This window comes from Pteropus alecto, unplaced genomic scaffold (genome assembly GCF_000325575.1).
Source record: "Pteropus alecto unplaced genomic scaffold, ASM32557v1 scaffold270, whole genome shotgun sequence".
Taxonomy (NCBI): Eukaryota; Metazoa; Chordata; class Mammalia; order Chiroptera; family Pteropodidae; genus Pteropus; species Pteropus alecto.
Genome location: NW_006430735.1, coordinates 7678212 through 7693849, shown reverse-complemented (window position 1 = coordinate 7693849; position 15638 = coordinate 7678212).

Below are 15638 nucleotides of genomic sequence, written 5' to 3'. Positions count from 1 at the left end.
CAAACTATGTCAATTTTTTTTTCATTCTCTCTTAACTCTATGTCTTACACTTCAACCTTACCATGTTTTGTTTTGTTTTGTTTTATTTTGTTTTGTTTTTGCCATTTCCCCTAAACACATCACTTCCTTGCATGCTTCAGAGAACATAGTGGTTCCTCTGCCTAAAATGCCATTCTCTCTCCCTACTATCTAGTGAAATCCTAGTAATCTTTTAAAACCCAGCTTAAATATCACCTTCTCTGTGAAGTCTTCCCAGAGTCTCTTGGGAAAGTTAAATGCCATTTTAGTATGCTTCCAGGGCACAGGCTTCTAGAATAACACCCAATACTATAAAATAATTATCTTTGTGTGTGTCTACTTACCCCAAAAGATTATAAGCTGTTTTCGTTTTGTCTGTCACGTTACAGTCTTTGTAACATATCAGGCTCTGAATAAATATGTGTTGAATGAATGACTGAATGATTCAAATAGTGAGTCATTTAGCACTTTTTCAAGCTATGTGATTTAAGTTAAAAAAAAAAAAAACTTTTGAAAAGCAATCGCCGTTGCGGAAACTACTTATTAAATTGGGAAAAAGAATAACTTTAAAAATATTTTGCTAGTCAAAATTAGACAATAGTAGTTTGATAACTGCAGATTCCTGTCACCATCAGAAAACATCCATACCTCTGAAGGATTAAATATTTCAGTTCTTAGTTTTGAGAAGAATCTTAGACTCTTGGTATGGTAAATTTGCTCTTAAGGGTAATCTAGTCCTATTCCCCATTTTGGGAATAAACACCTCAGTTTATGCTCACTAATATCTCAAGTGAGCTATCGTATCATCTATGATGAACAATTCTAATATTAAGAAGTTCTTATTTACTGTGAGTAGAATTCTATATCTAGTAATCTCAACTCATTGTATATCCCTTGATGCCGTGCAGAGTTAATCTAATATGAAGTTTTCAAACATTTGAAACCTGTCCTACTCTAATTATTCCCCCAATCCCACAAATAGTAACATGCAATACTCTTGATTTTTTTCAACCTTTCCTTGTCTGTTATGATTTTAGTACCTTTTCTTGTCTTGTACCTTTCATTTCTTAGAATATTATACTGATTCTAGGTCATTCTGTATCACAATATTGATCATGTCATTTGAGCATTGCTGAGGAGAGTGGGACTATTATCTCCTTCATTCTAGATACTGCTTTTCTATTAGCACAGTTTAAGATTTAATCTGATTTCTTTTAATGTTTATATCACAGAGTTGACTCATGTTTACCCTACAGGAGATACTATCTCTTCTATCCAAGAATACAGTAACAGGTCACTGAGATATTACCTAATAATGATGTCAGAGAAGAAACCTTTAATCTTCAATAAAGAGGGAGAATCCAAAAAAGGAAAAAAAAATTAAATGGAATGGTGAAAATTGTGTACATTTAATATAAACACAATACAATGGCTAAAAGCTGTTGAAAATATATTAAAATGCTAAAACTTTAGATTTTGCAATTTTCATATTGCAGATGTGTTAAGCAAATATTGATAGTATCATAGTTTTTAGAACTAAAATGTAATTTAAATTTCAATATTTTCAGCATTTCCTTCAAATATATAATATGATGTGAGTAGTTTATCAAAAACATCTATTTTTATGAATTTTGTGATTTCTCTAAAGTTGGATGCATTCTTTTTATTTAGAGATAAACTTGTTTCAGGAAAATATACCTTCCATTTTATAATAAAAATTCAAGAAAAATATGATTTACATAGCAAAAGTACATTAAGAAAACTTCACTGGGGTGAGTTTAGTCCATTGAATATATATTATTTTCATTCCTTTCTTGAATACTTAGTAATTTATTGAATCAGTGTGTGCAGTATAATTACTAATGTGACTGGTTGTGTTTTCATATATTTATTTGTGATTTTTTAACTTTCTATTTAGGTTGTAAAACCTGTATAACCAAGTCAGTTTTTTTCTTGTGTCGTATCTGCTCTTATAGTGCTTTATGGTGTTATTATGAACACAAGGAACAGGCTTGTTATTGAAAATTGTTAACTGGGTTTGTGAGTACCTTCAAAATGTAGGATGCATAGTACCCACCTTTCTCTTAACAAATGCATTTTAGATTACTATGTACCCACCTTAAAGCTTACATAAATTTTCTTTGTAGGTCTTTGAACGTGTAACATTTATCATCATAGGTAGACATTAGATTGGAAGTTTAACCCCAAAAACCTGCTAATTTTTTTTATACGTTGACTCTAACTTGGTAATGTGTGCCCATGTAGGTGGTAGTGGCACCCATGTGAAACATCACTGTTTGAATATAGCTAAGTTTTCTGTAGTTAAGATAATTGAGTTAATTATTTAATTATGTTTTTCAACTCATTTATGCTATTTAGAAATTAAAATACAATTTTCTGTGTTAAAGTGACAAAGAATAAATTTTTTCTAATATATTTATTTTTAAAAATAACACTCAAAGCAAAATTTAAAGGAATAGCTAGATCTGTACCTAGATCTAGTGTTTTTAATACTATTATTCTCCTATCAATCTCTGCTTAAACCCACTTCCTCACACCAGAGTAAGTCATATAATGAATGTGTTTATACTTCTACTAAAAGCCTACTAGCTTGTATGCAGCTCAGCCCTAGTTGTTCTTTAGAACACTTTAGCTTCAGGTATTTTCACAACAGAGTTTTTGCTTTAAACTACTAACTATGTCTCAGCTTTGAAAGTCCTATTTACCTAGTTAAAATCCTTGCCTTTGGATTCAGATAGATGTAGGTTTAACAATTACTTTGTGTTTGTGACTTTGGTCAGTTTTCTTGATCTCACGATCTCTTTCAAAATTAGGTGAACTTTATCAGGTTGTTAAGAGAAAAAATTGTGATATTTTGTAAAGAATGCTTAATATTGTGCTTGCCATTAGTAAGGGCTCAATAAATACTGATTATCATAACTATATATTACTATCCAATCAAATTTCTCTGTGTCATCTATTTAAATCAGTAATTCCCCTGTTCCTTAAAGAGTGTCCTGAATGTAGCTCTAGTTTCATTGTAAACTTCCTCAGGGATTAAGCTGAATTTTATTTTGGATTGTTTCCTGCTAATCCTAGGGAATGTCTTTACTAGTTTACTTTTTGTATATTTTTTCAGAGGATTTAAAAAAGAAATTTCTCAGTCAAATTAGAAAAATAAAGTCATTACTATTTCTTCAGCCTAATGCTTACCGGGTGAGTTTACCATACATTTATTTTTATTTTTTGTTTCTTGTTTTGTGGGGAAAGGGCAAGTAAAAAGTTATAATGGTTAACTACCATTTTTCCCAAATTTTAGAAATTGTGATAAAATCCCCATAATCATCTTAACCATTTTAAAGTGACACTCATATTATTGTGCAACCATCACCACCATTCATCTCCAGAACTCTTTTCCTCTTGAAAATCTGAAACTCTATATCCACTAAGTAATAACTTCCCATTCCCCTCTTACCAGCTCCTGAAAACCACCATTTTACTTTCTGTCTCTATGATTTTGACTAGCCTAGTTACCTCATATAAGTGGAATCATACAGCATTTGTCTTTTTGTGATTGACTTGTTTCACTTAGCATAATATCTTCAAGGTTCAATATGCAGCATATATGTATATTTCCTTTTTAGCTGTATAATATTTCATTGTATGTATATAACACATTTTGCTTATCCATTCATCCATCCATGGACACTTAGGTTGCTTTCTGTGTTTTAGCTATCGTGAACAATGATGCTGTGAACATGGGTGTACAAATATCTTTTTGAGAACTGGCTGTCCATTTTTAAAATAAATACCTTGAAGTGGAATTGCTGGATCATATGGTAATTCTACTTTTAATTTTTTGAGGAACTGCCATACTGTATTCCACAGTGGCTATAACATTTTACATTCCCATCAATAGTATACAAGGGTTCTAATTTCTGCACATTCTTTCCAATACTTGTTATATTTTTTTTGATAGTAGCCATCCTGATGGGTTTGAGGTGGTATCTCATTATAGTTTTGATTTACATTTCCCTAGTGATTAGTTGAATCTCTTTTCATGTGTTTATTGGCCATTTGTAGATCTTCTGAGAAATTTAAGTCCTTGCCCATTTTTTAATTGTTTTATTGTTGTTGTTGTTGTTGAATTTTAGGTGCTCATGATGTGTTCTAGATATAATTTGTCAGATATTTGCAAATATTTGAAGATATTTGAAAGATATTTGAAAATACTTGCAAATATTTTCTCCCATATGGGTTTTCTTAATCTGTTGATAGTGTCTTTTGATGCAAAAATTTAAATAATTTTCATGAAATCCAATTTGTGAATTTTTTTTTTTGCCTTTGATGTCATGTACAAGAAATTATTGCTAAATCCAGTTTCATGAAGATTTTACTTTTTTTTTTTCCCCCTAAGGGTTTTATAGCTTTAGGCCTTACATTTAGGGCATGGATTTATTTTGAATTAATTTTTGTATATGGTGTTAGGTAAGTATACAACTTTATTCTTTTGTGTATGGATATCCAGTTTTCCTAGCACCATTTGTTGAAAAGGCTGTCTTTTCCCCATTGAATGATCTTGGCACCCTTGTTGAAAATCATTTGACTATTATGCAAGGATTTATTTCTTCAGTCTCAAATCTATTTCATTGTTCTGTATACCTGTCTTTATGCCATTACCACACTGATTTGACTACTGTAGTGTTTCAGTAAGTTTTGAAATCAGGAGATATGAGTTCTCCAGCTCTGCTCTTTTTTAAATACTGTTTTGGTTGTTTGAGGTCCCTTGAAATCTCATATGAATTTTAGGATGGATTTTTTCTATTTTTGCAAAAAAATTCATTGATATTTTGATAGGGATTGCTTTAAATATGTAGAACACTTTGGAGGATATAGACATCTTAATAATATTAAATCTTCTAATTCATGAACATGGAATTCTTCCCATTTATTTATGCCTTCTTAATTTTTTTTTGAAATATTTGGTAGTTTTCATTGTATGAGCCTTTTACCTTCTTGGTTAATTCCTAAGAATTTTATTTTTTTCGATGTTACTTTAAATGGAATTATATTATTTTTTTAATTGTTTTTTGTTATTCTAAAGAAATGAGACTATTTTTTGTGGGTTGACTTTGTATCTTGCTACTTTGCTTAATTTGTTTATTCTAACAGCTTTTTTAGTGGAATCTTTAGTGTTTTCTACATGGAAGATTATATCATCTGCAGACAGATAATTTTAGTTATTCCTTTCTAGTTTAGATATTTTTTATTTATTTTTCTTGCCTAATTGCTCTGGCGAAGACTTCCAGTACTATGCAGAATAGAAGTGGCAAAACAGGCATCGTTGCTTGTTCTGAATCTTAGAGTAAAAACTTTCAATCTTTCACCATTGAGTATGATATTATTCACTGTGAGCTTTTTATATATGGCTTTTATTATGTCAAGGTGGTTTTCTTGTATTCCTAATTTGTTGAGTTTTTTTTTAATCATGAATAGCTATTGAATTTTATCAAATGCTTTTTCTACATCAACTATGAGATGATCATGTGTTTTTTTCACCCTTCACTCAGTTAATGTGGTATATCGCATTAACTGATTTTCGTATGTTGAACCATCCTTACATTCCAAGAATATATCTCATTTGGTTGTGATGTATAATCCTTTTAATATATTGCTGAATTCAGTTTGCTAGTACTTTGTTGAAAATTTTTGTATTGACGTTCATAAGAGATATTTGTCTATTTTTCTTTTCTTGTAGTGTCATTGTCTGGCTTTGATATTGGTAATTCTGGTCTCATAGAATGGGTTAGGGTGTGTTTTCTCCTCTTCTGTCTTTTTGGAAAAGTTTGAGAAGGATTAGTGTTAGTTTTTTAAATGTTTCTCAGAATTCAGTAAGCCATCAGATCAAATATTCTTTGTTGGAACATTTTTAATTACCAATTCAATCTCCTTACTAATTATGGTCTATTCATATCTTTATTTCCTCATGGTTTAATCTTGGTAGGTTTTGTGTTTCTAGAAATTCATCCATTTATCTAAGTTATCCAAATTGTTTGCATGCAGTTGCTCATAGTACTGCGTTATAATTCTTTTTATTTCTGTAGAATCAGTAGTAATGTCCTCATGTTAATGTCTGATTTTAGTAATTTGAGTCTTCTTTCTTATTTCTTAGTCCATCTATCTAAGGATTTGTCCATTGTGTTGACTTTTTTTAAAGAAACAACTTTTACTTTTGTTGATTCTCTCTATTATTGTTTTATTCTTTATTTCATTTCTCTCTTTCTAAGTTTATTATTTCCTTTCTTCTGCTAACTTTAGATTTAATGTGTTCTTTTATTTCTAGTTCCTTAAGCTGTAAAGTTAAGTTGTTAATTTGAGATTTTTCTTTTTTTTTTTTTTTAATGTAAGCATTTGTAACTATAAATTCTCTCTTAGCTTTTGGTATGTTATGTTTTCATTTTCATTCATCTCTATGTCATTTCTAGTTTTCCCCTGTTTTCTTTATCTGTTGGCTTAAGAGTATGTTGTTTAATTTCCACAAATTTGTGAATTTTTCTGTTTTCCTTCTGTTGTTGATTTCTAATTTTATTCTTTTGTGGTCAGAGAAGATGCTTTTTATAATATTTACCTTTTAAAATATATTTAGATTAAATTTATGACCTAACATATGATCTATTCTGGAAAATGTATAATGTGCAGTTGAGAAAATGTATAATCTGTTGTCACGAAGTAGACTGTTCTCTATATGTTCATTACCCCATAGTTGTTTTTCGTATTACTAATCACAAGTGATTTTTATAGTTTTCTATACCTTAAAAATCTTCATGTCTACACCATTATATAAAATACTTTATGCAATTTGTTCTCTTTGTAGTGACTTTATAACATATCTCCTCCTGCCTCTTCTCTCTCTCATCTCCTGCATCTACATACTTCCCTTTTTTCATTACTCAATTTTAAAAATATAGTTTCCTTTAAAAAGCTATAAAGTGATTTCTTTATAATGTCTAATGACATAAAACTCATTAAACCAATAATTTATGTGGGCTTACTATCAAGGCCATTTTATAGTGAGAACGCAATCTGGACCATATTATATAAAACAGATGCTATTATTTTACCTTTTATTTCATACTAAAAAGTTTTATATATATATAATTTCTTATTTTTTTAAGAACAAGGACTAGGACTATAAAATAGACCCAATAAGTAATGATTCTTACCACTAGTTAATTTAGCTTATTTAAATAATTTGAACTTTTCCCACTTCCCTTGAAAGCTCATAGGGAGACAATTTTATCTTTATAATATGACACTAACTTATCTTTTGATAAAGATGTTAAAAGCAACCAGTCTGATGTACTCAGGGTTGGATAGCATGCCCTAATTTTTGTTGACTAGTGACCTCTAAAACTTATTACACTTGAGCCCACTTAATATCAAGTCACCTAATGGAAGCACATTTCTTTCCTCCAAATCATTTTCTACTAATTCAGTACAATTTTGCCCATTTAATATCAATTGACACTAAACGATTTCCTGTGCAATGTCAATTGAAAATCACTGATTTCCTGCTAATACAGCACTTAGTGTCAATTTCTGTGCGCAGCAAAAGCATTTTTTCAATTAACTACACCATATAATTTTTTGTTTTTAGTTGTTTGCATGGAATGCCTGATAATAGTTTTATGAAACAAAGACATAAGAAGGAGAGAAAATGGCTTTCTTCCTTGGCATTAAATAATTTAAATCTAATGATGTTATTTTCAGTCTATAGGAGGTCAGATAGCTTATTGGAAGACTTTGGAATATATGAAGCAATGTGGTAGTAAATTGAAATTAGCTGTAAATAGAATTGTGTGTTTTCGAACATTGTGTATACTAAGCTATATGTAGAAAAAATGTTTTGACTAACAAGAAAATCCTTACTAGTACTGCCTCTCATGATTTAGATCAAGATTTACTATTAAATACTTATTAATGAAAATTATTCCATTAATTTTAGAGACATGAGCTCATTAAGTATCCTCATATACTGCACTAAAAAAGTGGGGCTACCTTACTTACACTAATTCATGAAAATTAAGAAAGCTTTGTGGCCTGGCACAGTTAGAAGAAGCATAGCTGAAGCTGTTCTTCTGATTTGATGATATCAACTTATTTAGCAAGTGCAAGTATTTCTATAATGCTCAGTATATAGCTACAATTCTGGATGGTGATAGGGAAAGGAGGAAATTGGAATTGACTCTCCCTATCCTAGAGAATTATGAAGAGAAGTATGTATATGAAAACAAAATTATTCAAAACTATAAAATAAATGTATATTGAATTTTTATTAAAGTGCTAAGCTGTTTAGCCACATTATAGGATACCTAACTAGAATAAGTAATGGCCTCTTCCTATAACAGAGCTCAACATCTGATGAGAAAGAAAAGATTAATAAATGAGAAATAATTAAATAACAATACTAATAATTTATATACTGTACTACATACAGTAATGGGCACTGGGGATGAAGAGAGAAGTAAATGTATTTTTTATTCTTTTGACAAACTTTAATGATAGAAGTGGAATGATATGTATGTTTATATTTATGTAAATATTAACATTATAAACACTAATTTGATGGTGTACAACACCGTGCTATGAGCAAACAAAGGAAGGGCATTTATTTATTGCAGCTTGGTAATTCAGGCAAAAGTTATTGATGTTTGAAATTATCCTTGAAAAATGTATAGTAAATGACGAGACAACAAGGGAGGATCTCTTTGGTCAGAGAGACCAGCATGAATAAAAGCATGGAGATTACTTCCAGACAAAAAATGCTAATGGAGTTCATCATTACCAAACCAGTAGTACAAGAAATGTTAAAAGGACTTCATTAGGAAGAAGAAAAAATAAATAAATAATGCAAATAATAAAATGGCAATAACTACATATCTGGCAACAATTACTTTAAACGTAAATGGATTAAATGCTCCAATCAAAAGACAGGGTATCCGAATAGATAAGAAAACAAGACCCTTATATATGCTGCCTACAAGAGACTCACTTCAGATTGAAAGCCACACATAGACTGAAAGGAAAGGTATGAAAAAAGATATTTTATAAAAATGGAAACAAACAAATGGAAGCTGGGGTAGCAATACTTATACCAGACAAAATTGACTTAAAAAAAAATAAAGGATATAACAAGAGACAAAGAAGGACCCAGTCATTCCAGTTCTGAGTATTAATCTGAAGAAACCCGAAATACTAACCCGAAAAGACATAAGCATTCTTATGTTCATTGCAGCATTATTTACAATAGCCAAGATATGGAAGCAACTTAAGTGTCTATCAATAGATGAATGGATAAAGAAGTGGTACATATATATAACAGAACATTACTCAACCATAAAAAAAAAAAAATAGAAATCTTGCCATATTCGACAACATGGGTGGATTGAGAGGATATTGTGCCTAGTTAAATAAGAAAGATACCATGTGATTTCACTTATGCGTGGAATCTAAAAAACAAAACAAAACAAACAGTACCAAACTCATAGATAGAACATTTTGATGGTTGCCAGATGGGAGGAGTGTTAGGGAGATGGGTGAAAAAGGGGAAAGGATTAAGAAGAGCAAATTGTTAGTTACAAAATAGTCATGCAGATGTAAAGTATAGCATAGGGAATATAGTCAATAATACTATGATAAATATATGTTGTCAGAGAGGTACTAGATTTATTGGGATGATAATAAGTTATCTAATATCTAACCACTATGTTGTACACCTGAAACTAATATAATATTGTATGTCAACTGTAATTGAAGAATAAAAAATCATTTTAAAAACGTGAAGATTGCAAACAATATGTTATGTGCAGGAAGCCATTATACCCAAACATGCATATATTTTACAAAGTTGGAATCATAAAGTTTATACTGTTTTGTAACACTTTATTCATTTAACAAGATGTTGTTCATTTTTCTCAGGTCCTTAATTATTTTTCATACAAAAAGTTTTAAAATTGCTACGTGGTATTCTGTCATGTTTCAAACAATTTTTCTGAATTGATTGTCTTAATTTTGTTTAATTTTGTTATATAGATCTTTTAATTTTTTCATGTGTTCAAATCTACTATTTAAAAAAATCTATTACATTTTTCTTTATGGATTCTGCTTTTGATTTTATGCTTAGAAAGAACTTTTTCAACTTGGATTAAAAATTCTTCTATATTTGCTTCTAGTTTTTTTATGGTTTCATTGTTTACATAAAACTCTTTAAACCATCTGGAATTTTATTTTGATATACAGTGTGAGATAGCTCTAAATTTACTCTGTTCTAAATATTTAACCAGTTGTCCCAGCACCATCAATTGAAAAATCTCTTGTTTTCCCTGTTGATTTGAGATGCATTATTTATCATATGCTAAATACTTAATTTACAAATGGGTTTGTTTCATGCCTTTCTCTTCAATTTCCAGCTTTTATTTTTTTTTTCTCTTCAGTTTTATAAGTTTCTTTATTCTTTACTTGGACTATGCTATTTTAATTATTGTGGCTTTTACGATACAGTTTAAACCTGTTGATGAGATTTTTATTAAATTATTTTTCATTTTAAAAGAGAGGAGGAGGGAGAGTTATTGCTAACGAGAGGAACAGGGTCAAGGGAGATTTGCGTTAGGATGAGAGTGATTTACATATTCTGAAAAGTAAAGAGCCAGTAGAGAAGAAGACATTGAAGATATAGAGAGAGAAGTGATAACTGATAAAGCAAAGTTCTAGAGGCTTTAGAGATTACAAAAATCAGGGCTACAAGTGGAGGAATTGGCCTTAAGTAGAATGATAATGATAGTGAGAAGATAAATAAATAAAACTATGGCATGCATTGAGTCCATCTGGTTATCACAGTAATTCTGTAATATAGACATTATTGTTCTACAGATAAGGGAACTGAGTTTTAGAGATGTTAGGCAAAGAACAATTAATTTTCAGAAAACTTTGGTAAGATGAGATCTTGGATTTGTACAGAGTTGAAGTAAATGAGGCATTTATATATTGTAAATAAAAAGGTTTCAAACTACCAGGAGTAATTTGGGATAGATTGTCAGTAAACAGGATACAGTGAACATGCAGAAAGCGAATGAGAAGAAATTTCATAAATAATCCTAATCAAAATGGATATTATTTAACTTACTTCCATTTTCTCCATTTTTAATTTCTTCCCCTCCCCGCCCAAAACCCTAAATGTTAGTGATTTATTAAACTATCCATAGAGCCTTGAAATCTGTAAAAATACTCATTCCTGATGTTCCTATGTCTCTCATTAAATGTCTTCAGATACTTAGATATACCCCTGACTTTGCAACATTCATTTACATCAATGTGTTTTTCTTCAGTCTATCCAGATAAATTTTATTAAGTCACTTATTTGGAGTTAGGCATTCTGTTAATATTGGGGACACAAATATGAAAGAGATTTCTATTTTTTATGTAGTCTCTTTAATTACAGTATTATGGAATCTGTAAAATTTTATGTCATAGGAGAATTGGGAAATATTTATGCAGACTGTACACATATGTTTCAAGCCTGGAAGCAAACAGTCTATTTTGATTTAAACCCTTTGTTTTATAGGCGAGGAAACCTATGTCCACAGATATTAAATTATTTTTCTTATAGACACTATATTAAAAAATATCTCTTTTCATCAATAGGTACAATTATGATTATGTGATTTCATGAATCATTTTTCTTGATATATTTAAATATATCTGATTTTCTTTTATTCATATAATTGTGGCAATCTTGCATTTCCAGTTAGAAAACAATCCTGGCTATTTTTGTGTATCTGAGGTAAATCTTCACAATAATATCAAAGAATAATGTAAAATTTTATAATTTTAAATTAATATAATCTATCTTAGTAACAGTAGTTATTAACAGTAACTACTAATAGTTTATTAAATTGTACTAGATTAGGTTAAATTCCTAAGTGAATAAGTATGTAATATGTTGTGTTGTTTAAAAAATAATAATGTTAAAGCATATAAATGGAAGTTTCACGTGGAAGAGTTAACCCCTCGCTATGTGATTGAAGTCTATGAGAAAATTCTTAAAAAATTTCTCTCCTAACAGCTTGCTATATAGTTCTTGAAAATCCCCACCATTAGCAACCAGTTCTTTTCAAATGCAAGAGAGATATAATGTACGTGCTTTTCTCTTTAAATATCTAGTGTAAGTTAATTTGTAAGTTTTTTTTTTTTTTATTTTCCCAAGGCACCAATCCAAGAGGTGTGCCTTGAGGGAAAAATGGCCTTAACCAACAGGTAAGTTTTAATGAGGAGGATAGAGAGGTTGGGTTGTAAGTATAGAGAAAATCCAAGGAGTAAAGTAGAGGGCTTGAGTAGTGATAGGACTTGAGATGCATAATGAGGATAGCAATCTGTTATTACTTCCATTAATGACCTTATCAAATTATATTGCAGTTACGTTGCTGCCTCTCCAGCTAGGTTGTAAACTTTTCCATGACGGAGAAAGCCTAATTCATCTTGTTATCAATACACTTACTATATAGTTTCTGATAAATAGCTAAGGTTCAGTAAATATTTATTGAATGAATAAAGGAAAAAAGGGGAATCTAGGAGATCAGGTTTATCACAAGGAAGGAAAAGGGAGAGTCTGAAGACCAACACTACCAGGTCCATATTTTTGCCTTGACCAACTTTGCCTTTTGCCAACGGTAGCCCTCTGATTTAGTCCTGCTAGCAGTGGAAAGCTACAGAAAACTTTCTGTGTACTACAGAGTAGACGGTGTAGCATAGTTGGGTAATAAGATATAGATATCAAATATAGATGACAAGTTTTATTCAAAAATAACTTAATAAAGTATGTTTATCTCCAATTTACTTGTCATTTAATATTTGATTCAGAAAGGAGATAAAACTCAGAATCATCATTAAAATCCTAACTGAACTTGCATGATTGGACTAGCAATGCTTGGAAATACTGTTTAGTAATGTTCGGATGGAAAAGAATATTTGCTTTATTGTACATAATTTTTTTTTCTCTTCTGTGTATGTAAAAATCAGAAAGGGAGAAAGTGAAAAAAAAAGTATAAAATTTGGAGATAGTACAAAGAAATAAAGTGAGAGAGAAGAAAAATTTTAAAAGAAAGAAGTACGAAGAGAAAGGAGTTATTGAAAACACCATATTATAAAAGTTTGCCCAAGTTTGGGTTTGTCTATGGAAAGTGTTTTCTATCATCAGATAAAAACGTATTTTTTCCTCCTTTCTACGTGTTCTGTCTAATGGTGTTAAAAATACATACCTAGTAAATTTTACTTGTGAACAACTAATTACTTTAAATTTCTCCTTTCAATAAATAGTAGAAACAAACTTTTTGGAAATCTGTATACATTTTTAAAAACTCTAGAAAATGTATCAGTATTATTTCTTCATTATTGTATTGACCTAGCTAAAGGATTAGGTGATCTGTAAAATTTTTAAGATCTGTATCTTTATCTAGGATTATGGTCATTTTAAAAATAATGCTACTGTTAAGATGAAAGCAAGGATCTCCAGTGGTTTCAAGCAACCCTTTCTAGCACTGGGGCTTCCTGCAGAATTTGGGTCTTTACTGTCATGAGAACTTGGGGGTTGAATATGGTCATGAATCAGTCTCTTCTTGGCCGATGAAGAAACTAAGCTCTGTGCTATTTCATGTTAGCTAAAACTAAAACTCAGTGTAGATTAAATGCCTTGAAAACATGTACCTTATGTGCTGAAAGAATGTGGAGGGCTATATGTATGTATATCCCACATTACCGTTGTTTACAATGCCTAGAAACATGCCTTACCTATAATCACTGTATATGCAGTATTGACCACTCCATTATATGGAAGTATTCTGTGACCGTCTTATACTTGCTCTCTCTCTCTCCATTTCCCTGTCCCTGTCCTTCTCCTGCTCCTTGTCACTGATCCGCTCCCTCTCTCTTTTCCTCTTTCATGAATCAGGGTATATAGATTCTATTAGAAGATAGCTATTTTGACCATTTGGAAAGGTTTGACACTAACTTTCAGAAACAAGTTTCTGTGTAGTGTCATAAGCCCTAGGGTTTGCACTTCATTTCTTTTTTCAGTTTTATACGTGAATAAAGGAAAGACAAAAACAAAAGGCTCTTTCAATTTCCACAGTCTTCTTCCTTGGGTGCCATTCCTTTCTTTGTTCAGACATGAAGATTCTGTGTATTCTTCTCATGCAGAACACACCCAGTTTTTCTTTTGCTCTATTTTAAAGAGTATAATATTTCTTGAACTGAAAGACACATTTATAATATAATTTCGAAGTGAGATTTTATTTACTTAATCATTTTCACGGAAGATTTCTCTAAATTTTTGGCAAGAGATATTTGGCTGTAGTTGGTAATTGGTCACATTTATCTGTCTTCATTTCAAGGATTTCCATGGTACTGAAGTTTCTGTTTAAGGAATTTGAAGAATGTTTAATTATGTACAGCCTATGCAACATATTTACTTATCTGTCTTCTATTTTGTCAGCTATTTCCTTCCAAATGTTAAACAGGGTTGCTAAAGCTTCAGATATGTGCATGTGTGTGTGTGTGTGTGTGTGTGTGTGTGCCTATGTGTGTTTCGACAGAGGAGAAGCAGAAATGGAGGGGAAGTGGGCAGTCATTGCATTAGAGCCAATAGCCCCATGTCTAGGGAGAGGCATTTTATTCTGAAAAATTTGTTTTTAATTCTCCAATTTCAAATTAACATATTTTTAAAAGGTTTGATAAAATGGGGTTGAAACAAATTTAAATAGAAATTTCTACCTTTTTGGTTTACTTTTTGTTGTAATCAAGTAGACATTGAATTAATATCTTTATAAATATTGTATAACCCCAAATCTTTTGTGAATCAAAACTAAACATTTTTCTGTTATCTCAGAAATTATATATGTGTTTGAAAGCCAAAAAGTTTATATTTGAGTGGATATTTAGTTACTATCACTGTTTCTAACTTGGAATGAACATTACTTTTTAAAATTTTTTAAATTTCTTTTAAATTTCTATTTTTTTGTTATTAAGAATTATTGGGGTGACATTACTCCACAAAACCAATAAGTTTCAAGTGTACAATTCAACAATATGTCGTAAATATAGTGCATTGTGTGTTGGAAATTTACTCTGGGTAGATCTCCTTCCATTACCAAACATTTGACCCCTTTTACTCCTACCTACCTCCTCCTTCTCTCCCTTCCCTCTGCTAATCACTAATCCACTGTCAATGTCTATGAGTCTGTTAGTTTGTCATGTTTGTTTGTTGCTTTTAGATTTATAACCCACATATGAATGATATCATGTGCTTATCAACTTTTTCTATCTGACTTATTTTGCTTAGCATGATTATCTCAAGATCCATCCATGTTGTCGCAAATGGCAGTATTTCATCTTTTTTCATATAGCTGAGTAATATTCCATTGTATATATGTACCACATCTTCTTTACCCAATCATCTATCATAAAATACTTCAGTCAATAAGGCAAAGAGGCAACCATCTGAATGGGAGAATATATTTGCAAACAATACCTCCGATAATGGCCTTATATCCAAAATATACAAAGAGCTC